This window comes from Arachis ipaensis, chromosome B06 (genome assembly GCF_000816755.2).
Source record: "Arachis ipaensis cultivar K30076 chromosome B06, Araip1.1, whole genome shotgun sequence".
In the NCBI taxonomy this organism is placed as follows: domain Eukaryota; kingdom Viridiplantae; phylum Streptophyta; class Magnoliopsida; order Fabales; family Fabaceae; genus Arachis; species Arachis ipaensis.
Genome location: NC_029790.2, coordinates 49,174,265 through 49,190,519, shown reverse-complemented (window position 1 = coordinate 49,190,519; position 16,255 = coordinate 49,174,265). Strand labels below are relative to the sequence as shown.

Here is a 16,255-nt window from a genome sequence, read left to right as displayed (position 1 = left end):
TGGGCGCCAGTTTAGCGACTTTTTGTATGGGCCAGGCCCTGGGAGTGCCATGTATATACTACCTACGTAGGATGACGTGGATGTAAACTGACTTAATCTTTTGTGAACGCTATATGTTTTGTTATAGTGTACATGATGTATAATATTAGCTGAGTTATATGTTTTTTTATGCTTCCTTATTATTTCTATCAGTGTGTGCTTATTTATTTTACTCCTTCGCTCGCAAAGATATAAGTAAAAAAAAAAAGCTACCCATAAAATTGGCAACGTTCTAACAAGGAACAGGCTCATATATTAAGTAATAGTCAATAATTAGGAAGAACAAGTTGGTAACACTTGGTTTCTTGTATGACCATGGCATACTAGGAGTTGGGTCATTACACACATTAGAAATGTTGCCTAATCTATGTAGGCCTAAATCCATGCGAGACTTAGTAATTTTTTTTCTTTTTCATCCATACTACACTAACACTTAACCAAATCATCAGAGAACATAACACTCACCCTTCTTCCCTTTTAGGTGCGCTCTCAGGAACATCTTCTAGTATACATGCCAATGTATCATATACTGAGCCTAATGAATATTTTTTCTTCGATTCGTCACCAATTCATGCTACATGCACAAACTCACACACCTTCTCCTTCGATTTGTCGACGCCGCTCATCCCTTCTACAAGGGTTTTCACCTTCAATTCATCGCTGCTCATCTCTTTTTCACCGTTGCAGATCATCACCATGCTTACCAAGTAAGCATTATGTGCCTCATTCTCTTCTTCTCGCTCATTATCTTACTCGCTCTGTCTCAATTGCCCTCTCTGTGCAGTGTCGAAGAAACTGTGTGCTCTCTTGTGACCCCTTCTCTGCTCTACTGTGAAGCATCATAGTTTCCGAGGAGGCAAAGCATCAATCCCTAACAAGCGAGGTAATCACCCGATGATGATCATGGATCTGTGAAATTTGGGAGGTTTTGGGTTTTGATTTTAGGCTTTTTAATTAGGGGTTTTAGCTTCTGTATTCTGCGTTGTTTATTTGTGGACTGCCAGATCAAACTAAAATCACCAATGTAAATTTCACCATGTGTCAACTGAATTATTATTCTTATTTTTGTTATTATTGTTGTTGTTGATTTTTTTGTTTAAATTTCACTTTTAAAGAGAGCAGAGTATTCTCAAGAGAGGATTTTTCTTATGCTTTTAAATTGCTTTGTTGATTGAATCAATAACTTGAAGTACTTGTGAATTTTAAGATGGATTTTGGGAACCCAAGCTTGATTTGAGACATATGCAGTGATTGCAGTCAATTGCGTGTTCCAATTCCTACTCAAATGGGAGAATATATATTGTAGAATTTAAATGGACATTTTCATTTGGTAATATTATGACACTTATGCAGCTAATTTTTTAACTATAAGTACTCTACTCTAATTTATATCTCTTATCCTTCATCATTTATTTTCTATTTCTTCCATAAACATTCGAAGATGCGATGCAAAGAGAAGAGAAAAGAAGAGGAGAGAAGAGAGAAGAAGAGAAGAGATGCGAAGAGAAGAGAAGAGAAGAGAAGAAAAGAGAAAGTAGTGCCGGAGTAGTTCGCATTCACCGTTCACCCACTCGTTGAAGCTCTGAAGCTAGCCATCTAATTATGATTATCTTTTTCCCCTCTTGGTAGGTAGTTCGGAGCACAAAGTCTTGAAGCTAATTTTAGCTACAAATTTTCTCAAATAATTTGTTACTCATTATACGCATGTCTTTGTATATGAATTTATATATATTTTCTCATGTCTTACATGTTTAGGGAGACTACACTTTTTTCGCATCTTATTACTTGCCTGTAAAGACTAAATCATGCTGAATTTTATAAATGTAAAGACTAATCGTGGACATGAGCTGTTTATGATTGTTGAAATACCTTTTCAAACCTATAATCTTTCTTTTCTTTGAATATGTCTATTTATGTGATTCTATGCTATATATGATTAAGTTCTCTATCAAAAGAGAGAGTCTGAGTTGGAATTTTTATTATTTACCCTTATTTGATTATACTATTCAAATTTTGAATTTATGTTACAAAAGCAATGTTGCAAACCATTGGTTATCATTTGCCTTTGGATAAGTTTATATTGCCATTTAGTTATAGTATGTAGCCCAATTATTGGGTTTGAATTGCTAGTCTAGTTTTATTGAAAACTATAGATGAAATTACTGAATCAGCTACCTTTTTTTCCAATGTTGAATAGAGAGTAATAGAAGGGGAATCATCTAGTTCCATTGAGATGCATTTAGTTTATGTCTAGGCAAGATTAGAAATTTCACTCATTTCTTGACAAAGTTACAGTGGAAACAAATGTTGTCAGCCTTGATTAAAATTGTTCTTCACACCTATTTCAAGCTAGTTTCTTTTCTGATTATGAAGTGAATAGTAGAAAAAAATTCTGTAGTTTCATCTTTGTTTTCTTTGTGTCTGTTGTGCAGGTTGGCACTTTGCTATTTTGATTTATTAAAGGTAACACTACAAAAAAAATTAGTTTTAGTGACAAACTTTTAGCGGCAATAATATAATAGCCACTATTTCTATTGTTTAAGCTATGTTATTATGGCAACTATATAATTGCCGTTATTATATATATTATACCGGCAATTATTACTATTGCCATTAAGTTATTATTTTTTATACTTTTAATTCTATTCTCTCTAAATCAATAGTGGCCATTATCAAGATAGCCATTAACTTTTTATTATATATTTTTTGGTCTTATCTTAATTCAGTTGACTCACAAGCTCTGTCCCCAACTAACCTAAAGAGAGAAACTCCTCAAGCTGTTCCCTCCGTCGCCGACCACCGCCGTAGGCCTTACTATCGCCGACGACCATCCATCCTCCTTTAATCATTCACACTCATTCAAATTGATCATTCTTCATGTTTTTATCTTCCCCCCTCAGATCCGCATCGCTATTCTTGTTCATTTGTGTCTCAGATCTCCATTGCTAGGTTCGATTTCTATCGCCAAGGAAGAAACGAAAATATGGCAGAACCTGCAGCACCTTCATCTTTAAAACCATCGTTAATAGTGGCAGGGAAGTCCGACGCGGAGATTGGGGAGGTTCTTGATCAGATTCTCACTTCCGCCACATGCATTGTCGCTAATCTCACGTGCACTACACTCTTCAAATCTCAATCTCAATCCAATCTCTCAAACACACTGCAATATCTCAATCACCACTCTTACTCGATCTTCTTCACTGTCTATTGTAACCGACACGCCTCCGCTGCTTGCACCATCATCGGTCTTGCACGCTCATACAATCTTCAGATATCAATTTTGGTCTCGATGTCACTTTAACCTCTCTGATTGTTTTCTATTTAGGTTTTCATCTTCAATTTCTCCGATTTTGAGATTTTCAAAAACTTTGTGATTTTTGCGTCTTTCTTTTGTGTGTGATGTGAGTGCAGCGGCTATAATTTTGGTTTTGATGTCACTTTTATCTAATTTTGATTTCTATGGAACGGAGTAACTTAATTTTTGTTCATATTTTTGCAGGTGTGGCATTTTTGGCGTTTGTTGCTGGAGTCGCTGAAGGTTGAATTGCTGCAGGGGGTTGTTGGGCTTGTTTTCGGCAACGAGAGTTCATATGCATATAGGTAAAGTAGTTCTTAAATGTTATTGCAATTGGAAGCTTTCTGCAAGTGTAGTCAGTTCCTACCCTTTCCTTTTTTCTGATTTCATATGCTATAACTTATAATGGGACCTGAAGAATGTTTTCTTGCTTTGCTATATGAATGTTGTTTAAGCGCATTGTGTATTGGTCATTTGATTGAATGTTAAGTGTGAAATTCACTCTGCTTAACTAGTTTTCTTTAAATCTTTTTTGTTGTATTTAGTTTCCCTTTACTCTATGTCATCATTTTCAATTATCCAGATACTACTTATTTATTTATTTATTTATTTTTATTTTGAATAATCTGTTGCTTAATCTTACTACAGTAATGAGTTCCTAATACTTAATGCTACATGCTTGGTATTTTATCTTGTAGCTATGTTAAGTGGTTGCTTGACCGAATAAGCAATGGTAAACTTGCAAATGAAAGAAGAAATGCTATTATTGAGCTTCAAGCTATTGTCTCAGAAAATCAGGCTTCCCAGTTAGAATTTGGTGCCACAGGTATACTTAAACGAATTGTTTTGTTCTATTTTCTTTTTATTTATTTTTTTATATTGATGATTAATGCTTCAGGATTTCTAATGACTGCGTATTATGTACCCTCTTTCTTATCTAAAATGGCCTTAAAAAGAGCATAATCGCATTAAATTAATGCAATTTCATGAACCAAATGATATATATTATGGTACATTGCTTTAAAATGGGTTTGTGCTGAATTTTAGGTGAAAAGAGCAAACAAAAGGGGAAGAAAATAACATATAAAGCTGGCCATGTAAAGCTGGGCGTGCCACTTGAAGCTCTGGAGTGGCACACCAAGATTTTAAACCAACTCTCAACAATGGGCGTGCCACTTGAAGCTATGGGCGTGGCATGCCAGGCCAACATTCCAGCAAAGAAGGTTGAAGAATTTTACATAGGCGTGCCACTTGGAGCTCTGGGCATGGCATGCCAAGTTTGTGAAGCCAAAATCTCAAAGAGGGCGTGCCACTTGGTGTTTTGGGCGTGGCATGCCAGGGTTAAGTTTCAGAGGAGAGATTTTGATCCCCACTATGGGCGTGGCACGCCAAGAAGTGGGCGTGGCACGCCGGGGCATATGCCAGCCTGACCTCCTCTTATTCAAATGAAAATATCTTGAGCTACACAACTCCAAATGAGATGCTTCTAGTGACATTAAAAAGTAGACATCCAGAGCTTTCCAACCATTATAACACTTTATAATGGACACTGAAATTGAGGATGATATTGACCCCGAAAACACAGGGAGCAAAACACGTCTCTGTAGAGTTACCAGCCTGACCTCTTCATCTTCAAAGGAACATAACTTGGGTTGTAGAAGTCCAAATGATGTGATCTTGGTGGCTTTGGAAAGCTGACATCAAGAGCCTTCCAACGATATATAACACTTTAGGGTGGACATTAACACTTAGCGTTGCAAAATCTGGGCGTGCCACTTGACATCGAAGGCGTGGCACGCCAGCTTTATTTTCATAATGGGCGTGCCACTTGGAGTTCTGGGCGTGGCACACCAGTTCTAATAGCCAGAGAGCATCATTGAAAGCGTGGCATGCCAAAGAATGGCCGTGGCATGCTAGTTTCATAATATATGGGCGTGGAACGCCAGAGAGTGGGCGTGGCACGCCGGGCTACCTGATAGACTGACCTATTCACCTTCAAATAGGCATAACGTGAGCTACAGAGATCCAAATGAGTTGATTCCAAAGGTGTTGGAAAGATAACATCCAGGGCTTTCTAACAATATATAATGGTTCATAGTGGACATTCAATTTGAGGCTCAAACAACTCATCAATTAAGCATTGCAAAGTGGGTCATACTCCAAAGGGCGAAATCAAGTGGGCGTGGCACTTGAAACCACACGCCAACTTCTTCCTGCTGCCCCCAACCTTCAATAAAGTCCACTCCAACTCTCATTCAAGCCACACTTATCAACCAATCAAGGTCACAAGAAGCATCTAGAATAGTTTATTTTTATTTAATTGTAATTTGCTTTTAATTTCATTTAAGTTTGTAATTTAGGAGAGCCTATATAAAGGCCTTAGTTTCATAGAATTAGTCACGATGGATTGGGGGAGTCTTCGGACCCTCTCTGTTCACCATCAGCTTCCTTTCTTTTCTTTCTTACTTTTGTAAATATCTTTTAGTTATGAATCACTAACTCTTTCCATTGGGAAAGAGAGCTCTATTATTTTTCAATGGATTGATTGTTTTTATTCTTCTTCTTCTATTCATCTCTCTTTGATTTACTAGAAAGAATTTTGTTCTTCATTCTAGTATACAATTATCTTGGAAAAGAGATTGAATGTAATTGGATTTTATGGGAACCTTGGAAGAGGAAACATAAAACCATGCTTGAAATCCTTTTTCACACTTGAGTAATCTGGGTTTTAGTGTTTGGATATGGTGACATATAATCCTCCCTCTACTTGGACCTATAATGATATGTGGTATAATCAGGGACCATTCTTCATATCTTCTCATGAGCAATTAGACCAAGGAATTGGCAATTGATCAAGATTTGAGAGATTGAGTCACCAAGGGATTGGGGCTCAATCAATCATGATTGCCAAGAGGTCAATGAGTTGAATGATTGAAGATGAAATGAAATCTATTAATCTAGAGAATGCAATATCTCTTGATCCCAATGTTTATTTTATCTTTCTTTCTTTTATTTACTTTATGGTTATTTACATTTTCTGCACTTTACATTTCTAGCACTTTACTTTCTTGTACTTTACTTTCTTTGCCATTTACTTTCTTGCACTTTATTGCTTTCCTTTACTTTTATGTCATTTACATTTCCTTGTTGATTATCACTCCAAATCTGAATAGTCTAACTAGGATAATCAATTAACTATTGTTTGCTTTAATCCGTTAATCTCTGTTGGATTCGACCCCACTCCTAGTGTGTTATTACTTGACAATATTTGGTGCGCTTGCCAAAGAACGGATTCACCATTTTTATATAGGGAGTAAATTCGACTCATCAAGTTTTATGGCGCTGTTTCCGGGGATTAATTGTGATTAACAAACCACCGGTTGGTTGATTACCTAGATTAGACACTTTTTTTCTTTGTTTTTGTCATTTAATTTCTTTTAATTTTCTCTTGCTAGTAAGGTATTTTTGTTGTTGCCTCACTAAGAGTCTCTCATCTGTGACAATGGGGATTCCAATTTCTTTTGGTAATTATTGTTTGAGACAGAGCATTTTGCAAGTAAGAATGGAGTCTACCTCATCTTTTGATCAATCATGTCATATGGGATATTGCCCACCACCACAAAATGATTCTAGTCATTTTCCTAATGGTGGCTAGGAATATCACCAAAGAATGATAGAGTATGAGCAATCAAATGAAATAGAATACCTCCCAGAGCCACAAAATAGTTCATATTGTTATAACAACTATAGAAATTTTGGCTTTAGAAGGAATTTTAATGTTGCATACCCCTTTCTTCAAGGACTATCATCCCATAATTGTCCAACCTATGCACCTCCACAAAATCTTCTAGAATTTGCAATGGAAGAACTCTCCAAGAGATATCTCTTCATTGCCCAACTCAGTGAGTTTTTAAGGCAAAATGTAAGAGAGGTGATTGAAAATATGGAAATCTCAAGGAGAAATCAAGAAGAGCAAAGAGATAATTGGCACAATATTTTGTTGCTGAACCAACCAATGTCTTTCCTTGGCTAGGGGAAGAATATTATGCTATTAGTCTAAGGAATGGAAAAGTGCCTAATGTGGGTGAAAATGAGGAATTAGTAGAGCAAGAAGAAGAGATCTTTGTACCAATAAGAGAGCCACCATTCCAAGAAGTTCTTGATAAGAGGATACTCCAACCATCTCACAACACCCAAGTTCTAAGAACAAAGAAGTGAAGACAATCAACCAAAACACTGGAATGAGGATTGTGACTAAGATACAAAGGACAACATTCATAAAGAAGAAAAGGTCAACTGCAAACAATCCAACCCCTGCCCCAACAAGAAAAGCAAATCAAGCAAATAAAAAAAGAAAGCTTGTTGGGAAGAGGCCTACACAGGGGACATCAACTTGCTCTTCTCTCCCCTTGAGGTCATTCCTCTTGAAAAATTGGAAGAAGAGGAAGAAAGTTGAGAACAACATGTCAAGCTAATGACACTAAAAGAGTGCTTGTTGAGAGGCAACCCAACCGTAGGTAACATTTCCTTTCTTTGCATACTTTACTTTCAATAATTTGGCATATGATTGTATTCTAAGTATGGTGTTGCCATGCAACAATTTAATTTTCAATCTTCACTGGGTACTTGCATCATGCTAAAATGAAAGTGTCACGCTAAGTTTGGTGTTGCCATTTATCTTTCATGCTATGTACCATGCATACCACTTATTAATACAATCATATTGCCTCTGTTTCTTTCTTGTGCCTTTGTTGTGATTCTTAATTTTGCTTGCTTAAACACATGTACTACTAACACTCTATTGTTTAAGACATTCATGAACTATCATAAACCCCATCACCACTGTTTTATTTGTTGCTTGAGGACAAGCAATCATTCTAAATTTGGTGTGGGAAGGAGAAGAATAGGAGGAAAGTGACAACAACAATGAAGATGAACTACAAGGTGGTAAAGTTCTTTTTCCTCTTACTTATTTCCAATATATTTAAATTGCATGATTGTCTTCTATTTTTTTGTATGCATGTGTGATTATTTGTTGTGAATAAGCATAACTTGATTGCTGAATTGTAACATGTGCTATGACATTATGACTACCATCTTGAATTTTGTGAGTCAAAGTAATGAAGTTTCAAGATCATAAGCAAACAAGGTCATTAAAGAAGAAGTTAGCATGAGCTTATATGTATTGGGAAGCTAGCATGATTATTGTTGCTCAATTGCATTTGAATTTGTTTGATTGAAGTTTTCATCTAGGACATTTTATGAAATTTTTTGAAATCATGAAAACCTTGAAGAAGCAATTGTAAATAAGGCAAGAAAAAGAAAAGGGAAAGAATGAGAAAGCTGAAGGCTATGAGTACCAATGACAATTCAATTGTTAAGTACTTGTGTTGTTTATGTATCAAGAAAAAAGTTTGAAAATAAAACACTTAGAGTCAAGACTAGGCTCAAGTGCAAAAGCACTCCCTCAAAGCTCAAGGCTCTGAGCATCAATGATTAGAGAGTAAAGAAAAGAAACAAATGAGCTTAAAAAGTCCTCTAATTAAATACTTGTGGTGGTTATGTATCAAGTGGTAACAGTTGAAAATAAAGCATTTAGAGTCGTAGATTTCAACACATGGTGCAGAGCACCCAAAAAGTTAAGCTAAGAAAAGAATGAAAAGCTTGTTTCAAGGAAGGAACATAAAGAAAAAGATTTCATAAAATGAGCTAGATAGAAGCATCAATCATTTGAATGTCTTTTGATTGTAGCATTCATAAGAAACTAGCCAACCATGAACATAAAAATTGTTACTCTTCTCACCTTAGTTTGTCAAACTTTATTGCATGATTATTTATTTGCTTGAGGACAAGCAAAGTTTAAGTTTGGTGTTGTGATGACTGCGCATTATGTACCCTCTTTCTTATCTAAAATGGCCATAAAAAGAGCATAATCTCATTGAATCAATGCAATTTCATGAACCAAATGATATATATTATGGTACATTGCTTTGAAAAGGGTTTGTGCTGAATTTTAGGTGAAAAGAGCAAACAAAAGGGAAGAAAACAACATATAAAGCTGGGCATGTAAAGCTGGGCGTGCCACTTGAAGCTCTGGGCGTGGCATGCCAAGCTTTTAAACCAACTCTCAACAATGGGTGTGCCATTTGAAGCTATGGGCGTGGCACGCCAGGCCAACATTCCAGCAAAGAAGGTTGAAGAATTTTACATGGGCGTGCCAATTGGAGCTCTGGGCGTGGCACACCAAGTTTGTGAAGCCAAGATCTCAAAGAGGGCATGCCACTTGGTGTTTTGGGCATGGCACGCCAGGCTTAAGTTCTAGAGGAGTGATTTTGAACCCCACTATGGGTGTGGCACGCCAAGAAGTGGGCGTGGCACGCCGGGGCATATGCCAGCCTGATCTCCTCTTATTCAAATTAAAATATCTTGAGCTACACAACTCTAAATGAGATAATTCTAGTGCAATTAGAAAGTAGACATCCAGGGCTTTCCAACCATATATAACACTTTACTATGGACACTGAAATTGAGGAAGATATTGACCCCGAAAACCCAAGGAGCAAAACACGTCACTGCAGAGTTACCAACCTGACCTCTTAATCTTCAAAGGAACATAACTTGGGTTGTAGAGGTTCAAATGATGTGATCTTGGTGGCATTGGAAACTGACATCTAGAGCTTTCCAACGATATGTAACACTCTAGGGTGGACGTTAAAACTGGAGGTGAAAAATGCCATTATTTCAGCATTACAAAATCTGAGCGTGCCACTTGACATCGAAGGCGTGGCACGCCAGCTTTATTTTCATAATGGGCATGCCAATTGGGGTTCTGGGCATGGCACGCAAGTTCTAATGGCCAGAGAGCAACATTGAAGGTGTGGCATGCCAAAGAACGGGCGTGGCATGCCAGTTTCATAATATATGGGCGTTGCACACCAGAGAGTGGGCGTGGCACGCCGGGCTACCTGATAGACTGACCTATTCACCTTCAAATGGGCATAACTTGATCTACAAAAATCCAAATGAGTTGATTCCAAAGGCGTTGGAAAGCTAACATCCAGGATTTTATAAAAATATATAATACTGCAACGTTGACATTCAATTTGAGGCCCAAACAACTCCATCAATTCAGCATTGCAAAGTGGGTCATACTCCAAAGGGCAAAATCAAGTGGGAGTGGCACTTAAAACCACACTCCAACTTCTTCCTGTAGCCCCCAACCTTCAATCAAGTCCACTCCAACTCTCATTCAAGCCACAATTATCAACCAATAAAGGCCACAAGAAGCATCTAGAATAGTTTATTTTTATTTTATTGTAATTTATTTTTAATTTCATTTAAGTTTGTAAATTAGGAGAGCCTATATAAAGGCCTTAGTTTCATAGAATTAGTCATGCTGGATTGGGGAAGTCTTCAGACCCTCTCTGTTCACCATCATCTTCCTTTCTTTTCTTTCTTACTTTTGTAAATATATTTTAGTTATGAATCACTAACTCTTTCCATTGGAAAAGAGAGCTCTATTATTTTTCAATGGATTGATTGTTTTTATTCTTCTTCTTCTATTCATCTCTCTTTGATTTACTAGAAAGAATTTCTTTCTTAATTCTAGCATTCAATTATCTTGGAAAAGAGATTGAATGTAATTGGGTTTTAAGGGAACCTTGGAAGAGGAAACATAAAACCATGCTTGAAATCCTTTCTCACACTTGAGTAGAATCTGAGTTTTGGTGTTTGGATATGGTGACATATAATCCTCCCTCTACTTGGACCTATGATGATGTGTGGTATAATCAGGGACCATTCTTCATCTCTTCTCATGAGCAATTAGACCAAGGAATTTGAATTTGATCAAGATTTGAGAGATTGAGTCACCAATGGATTGGGGCTCAATCAATCATGATTGCCAAGAGGTTAATAAGTTGCATGATTGAAGATTAGATGAAATCAATTAATTCGGAGAATGCAAAATCTCTTGATCCCAATGTTTATTTTATCTTTCTTTCTTTTATTTACTTTATGGTTATTTACATTTTCTGCACTTTACATTTCTAGCACTTTACTTTCTTGTACTTTACTTTCTTTGCCATTTACTTTCTTGCACTTTATTGCTTTCCTTTACTTTTATGTCTTTTACATTTCCTTATTGATTATCACTCCAAATCTGAATAGTCTAACTAGGATAATCAATTAACTATTGTTTGCTTTAATCCGTTAATCTCTGTGGGATTCGACCCCACTCTTAGTGGGTTATTACTTGATGATATTTGGTGCGCTTGTCAAAGAACAGATTCACCGTTTTTATATGGGGAGTGAATTCGACTGATCACTTTCCTATATTGATTAGCATCTTAAAGGAAGAGCACAAAGATGTTGAAATGGTGACAAACTTTTCTTCCTTATCTTGTCTTCTTTCTAATTGTTTTGTATTGCTCAAGGCCTGGGTCCTGATCCTCAAGTTCACCATTAGTTATTAGACAAAATAAGGGAAATAAGAAATAAAAAAACTAGAATGTGAAATTTCTGAGCTTGTTTTTCAACAGCTTAATATGAGATTCATAGAATAGTTCACCATGCTAACTCTAGAACTCAATACCATCTTCTCTCTAGGACTACGCAATATGCTGAATCAGTATAATGGTCATATTTTACATTATGTCATCCCTAAAACAATTTTCCAATCTTGGCTTTGAGCTTATCCAGTGAACTTATTTACTTTTTCCTTTTTCCTTTGGAGAATGATAAACTTTCCTCAATATATTTAAGATATTTTAGATACTGATACATTACTCAACTTACTTCACCGTGTCATATGTTACTTTTGTTAACCTCGTTTAATGATGTGTATAGCCTAATAGGGCATAGGCTTTGTTATATGTTATTGTGTTTGTTTATGATTATTGAGTGGGAATTCATTGCTGCATTTCTTTATTTCTCTTTCAACCCTTCTATGGTTGTGTTTTTTTCCTCTTTTTTTTACCACTCGGATGTGAATTCTCTCTCATGTATTTGTACCATTTGCTTCTAGTATCAAGTCCGAATAGTTTATTAGTTAAGATTACATTGAATTGTCCATCAAGGTTCGTGGTGCCCTGGAAACTCTAGTAAGTGCACTAACTCCCATTAATCATGGAAAAGGGTCAAGTAATGAAGTTCAGCTAGCCTTGATGAACACTGATTTACTTTCTAGAGAAGCAGACATTATCTCTCTCCTTTTAAGTCTGTTGGTAAGAATTTCCTTCTAATCATGGGATGTATTTTGAATTATGTCTCAAGAATTTTGCTTGATTTCTAGGCTTATATTGCATATAAATAATCATTATATTGTTTTTGTCATTTTTCCTTTAGGGTACTTTGACAGAAAGAGGATGATTTCTATGTGCGGTACTATACTTTGCAACTGCTGACTGCCCTTCTCAGTAATTCTCCACAGAGGTATTAGTATCATAAATTCTATTTGGATTAGTTCCTGAAATTGTTAAATCATCTTTCTCAGTAAAGACACTTGCTGGATTCCTCTTCAGGTTGTAGGAAGCTATATTGACCATCCCTCGTGGAATAACACGGCTAATGGATATGCTCATGGATCACGAGGTACAAGACTTGAAAGCTCCGCAGTCTTCTCAGTAGCTTTTTCAAACTTAATTGTTGTATTTTCTCATATGGCTATACAATATATACTTGTTTAACCATTCGTATTTATGTTGGCTGGTAAAATTTCAATAACTATCTCGGTGATAATCTGGTACTCTGTAAAACTATTTACCATTGGAAATTGGAATATTCTAATATGGGTTGCCTATTGATCCTCATTTTAAAAGCTTGAAATATAATAATCAAAGTTTACCTCTATGTAATAAGGAACGAGGCCTTATTGCTTCTTACTCACTTGACGCGTGCAGCTGAGGTAAACTTTTTGTTGTACTAGTATTTTTTATATTTATTATGTTGGATGATAGAGTGTTTGTCTTATTTAAATTATTTAATGATTATAGGAGATTCAAAAGATTGTCGTCTTTGAAGGTGTATTTGAGAAGATTTTCCGTATCATAAGAGAGGAAGGAAATTCAGATGGTGGAGTTGTCGTACAGGTGATATATTAATAATGTCAGAACGTTAAGTAAATTTGTTTTGTGTGCTTCATGATGAAGCATACTAACCCATGGTTATGGTCTCTACTTGGAGCTTCCAAATTTAGATTTCCTCAAGTCTTTATGCACACAAATATTTTTCTTTGGGGATAGAGGAGTTTAGTTAAATGAGTCTTGCAGAGAGCTTACCTGTTTTGTTTTCTAATTATGATGAGCTAGTTTTGTTTACAAGTCAATATGATGTATTATTATTATTATTATTCGGATAAAAATTTATAAAACAATATGTTCCAAGCTATTTTAAGACATTATGTCTTTCTGTTACCAATTCCTTCATATTTGTATAATTTATCACCTTTTGTTTGTTGACTCTGTTCTGTTTATTCAGTTATAATCCTGTCCTGGTACTAACCTCAAATATGTATGGTTCAGGTACTGTTAAGAGAGACCATAGGACTTGATTCATTGATATCAATTTTGAAGCTAAGAGGAAGTGCTTTCTCTTTTACTCAACAGAAGGCTAGATTCTTTCAAATTTTTGCTTAAGTTTTTTTCTAAGTGAACCCATATAGCTAACCATTTTTATAAACACCATGCTACTAGACAATCAATCTGCTCAGCGGATTAGAAACCATTAGACTGCTTATAAATGGTTCCGAGGCTGATATTGGGAAAGACATGAATTGATCATTAGCTATGTGCTGATCATTGATGTAATATAGATTTGTAATATTTATGTTGTTTAAATTTGTATTATACTTTATTATTTTTCAAGAGAAATTCGTGTATAAATATTTTAAATTTATTTTATTTTGTAGTAATTAATTTTAACATATTTATATTTTGTACAATAATAATAATTGTTGGTAAAAATAATTTGAAATTTAAAAAAAAGACAGGTTGTTATTTCTAAAAGAGTGAGTATAATTAAAAAAGTTTTAATATTTTAGCGGCAATAGTAATGGCAACTAAAAGTGAACATTACAATTTTAGAATTATTTTTAGTGGTCATATAAATTGCCGGTAAAATAGGTTTTAGTGGCAATAGTAATAGCTACTAAAAGTAAATAACATTGCAATCTTAGAATTACTTTTGGTGGCCATATAAATTGCTAAGAAAATGGCCGCTAAAAGTTATATACTTTTTGCGGCCATTAAAAAGGTCTTTATCGACAAATGTTATAATTGCCGCTAAAGCTTTTTAGCGACAAAGCATAAGATGGCTAATGTCTAAATATCGGTAAATGTAATAACGGCTATTTTTATTGCCGCTAAAAGTAAAATAAATGGCCGCTAAAAGTGATTTTTCTTGTAATGTAAAGGGTAAAGCTAGTTTTAAATTTATGTTTGTCTTTTCCTACTACATTGCTTTGCCAAGTTGAAATAGATAAACTTAAGAAGAAAATGAAAGGAAGGGTACCTATTACATGGATAAAATATTTCTTACATAGTTATACATAGAAATCAGATTGTGGGCTGGGCTGAAAACACAATTAATAATGCATAGAGAAATTTTAAACAGTTTTGTCTCTTGGATTAATAATTAACTATTTATCGAATAGAATAGTTGGATTGAGATCTATAATAGTTGGATTGAGATAATATAAAACCAAATGTTCTGAATAAGAACACAATTTCAAATCCAAAGAGAACACATTAATTTTATGTGCCAATACACAATTTATTTATTTATTTTTTGTTGTCCTAGTGTCTAGAAAATCGTGGGCTCCAAAGTATATAATCCTAGCCTCTTAACACTTATTGATTTGTTAAGTATCCTTCTAAATGAAATTGTAATTATTTTTTGCCCTTTGGTTAAGAATTAGCTGCTAAAATCTAATGGCATGATTAGTAAATAGTTCTACTTTATTTCAGCTTATACTCATATTTATTGCTATGCAATTTTTTTATTCATTTGTTTTAGACTTTGGTTTGGTTCTTCAAACATGATGAAATTAAAATCATATTAAGGGAACTTATAATATTTTTTGCCGGTTTTAGTCCAAAAATTCTGATGTGAAATTAGTTCTTGTAGCACTGCCATTACTTCTAGCTTTTCGTTTTCAAATTCATTTATATAAATTGAAGTTTTGTTTCTGATTCAACTTTTCATCTATGTAGTCAATTCCTGAACACAGAAAAAAGATTGACAATTCTTATGGATTCTGGCAGCAAAAATATTAGAAGGTAAGAGAGAAACTTCTGCTCAATCTTACTACTAATGTATGTGCCTTCTTTATCTTTGGTAGTACGTTATTTTAGAAAATTATTAAATAAATTAAATATTAATAATAGAATCTATCATGAAGTAGAAATAGTGACATTTTAAAAGGAATTTTCCAAAATTTTGATGTGAATTTTTTTCTATCTAAACCTTTTTGGCAGGGCATGGCAGGGCATGGATTATAGGAAGTCGTGGGGGTGAAGACAGAATTGATGTAGGATATAATATTTTAGTTTTTTATAGAGTATTAGTAGTAAATTCTAAGTGGTCTCATGCTTATTTTAATATGACTATGCTTAATTTAGTGTGAGATGTATGAATATTAGTACTTTTGGATCATTATAAATTTATTTTATTTATAGATAATTTTTATTATCTAAAGAAATTTAGTATAATTATGTATTTATTTTTATTTTATAATATTTAATTCATTTAATTAAAAATACTTAGAATATATATATACAGAAAATTAAAAAAATAAAAAAAAATAATGAGGGACCCAAGGCTACACTTATGTAGAGTAACTATGGTTATACAAAAAATTAAAAAAAAATAATGAGGGACCTAAGGCTACACTTATATAGAGTAGCTATGATACACAATGTGGCT

The 16,255-nt window shown here is 34.7% G+C and overlaps 1 long non-coding RNA gene across 1 annotated transcript; it reads left to right on the top strand.

Moving 5' to 3' along the window:
• Positions 1,571-16,022, top strand: LOC107648748. The gene is made up of 3 exons (XR_001622048.2): positions 1,571-1,664; positions 15,544-15,609; positions 15,818-16,022. It is a non-coding gene; the product is annotated as an uncharacterized LOC107648748 (long non-coding RNA).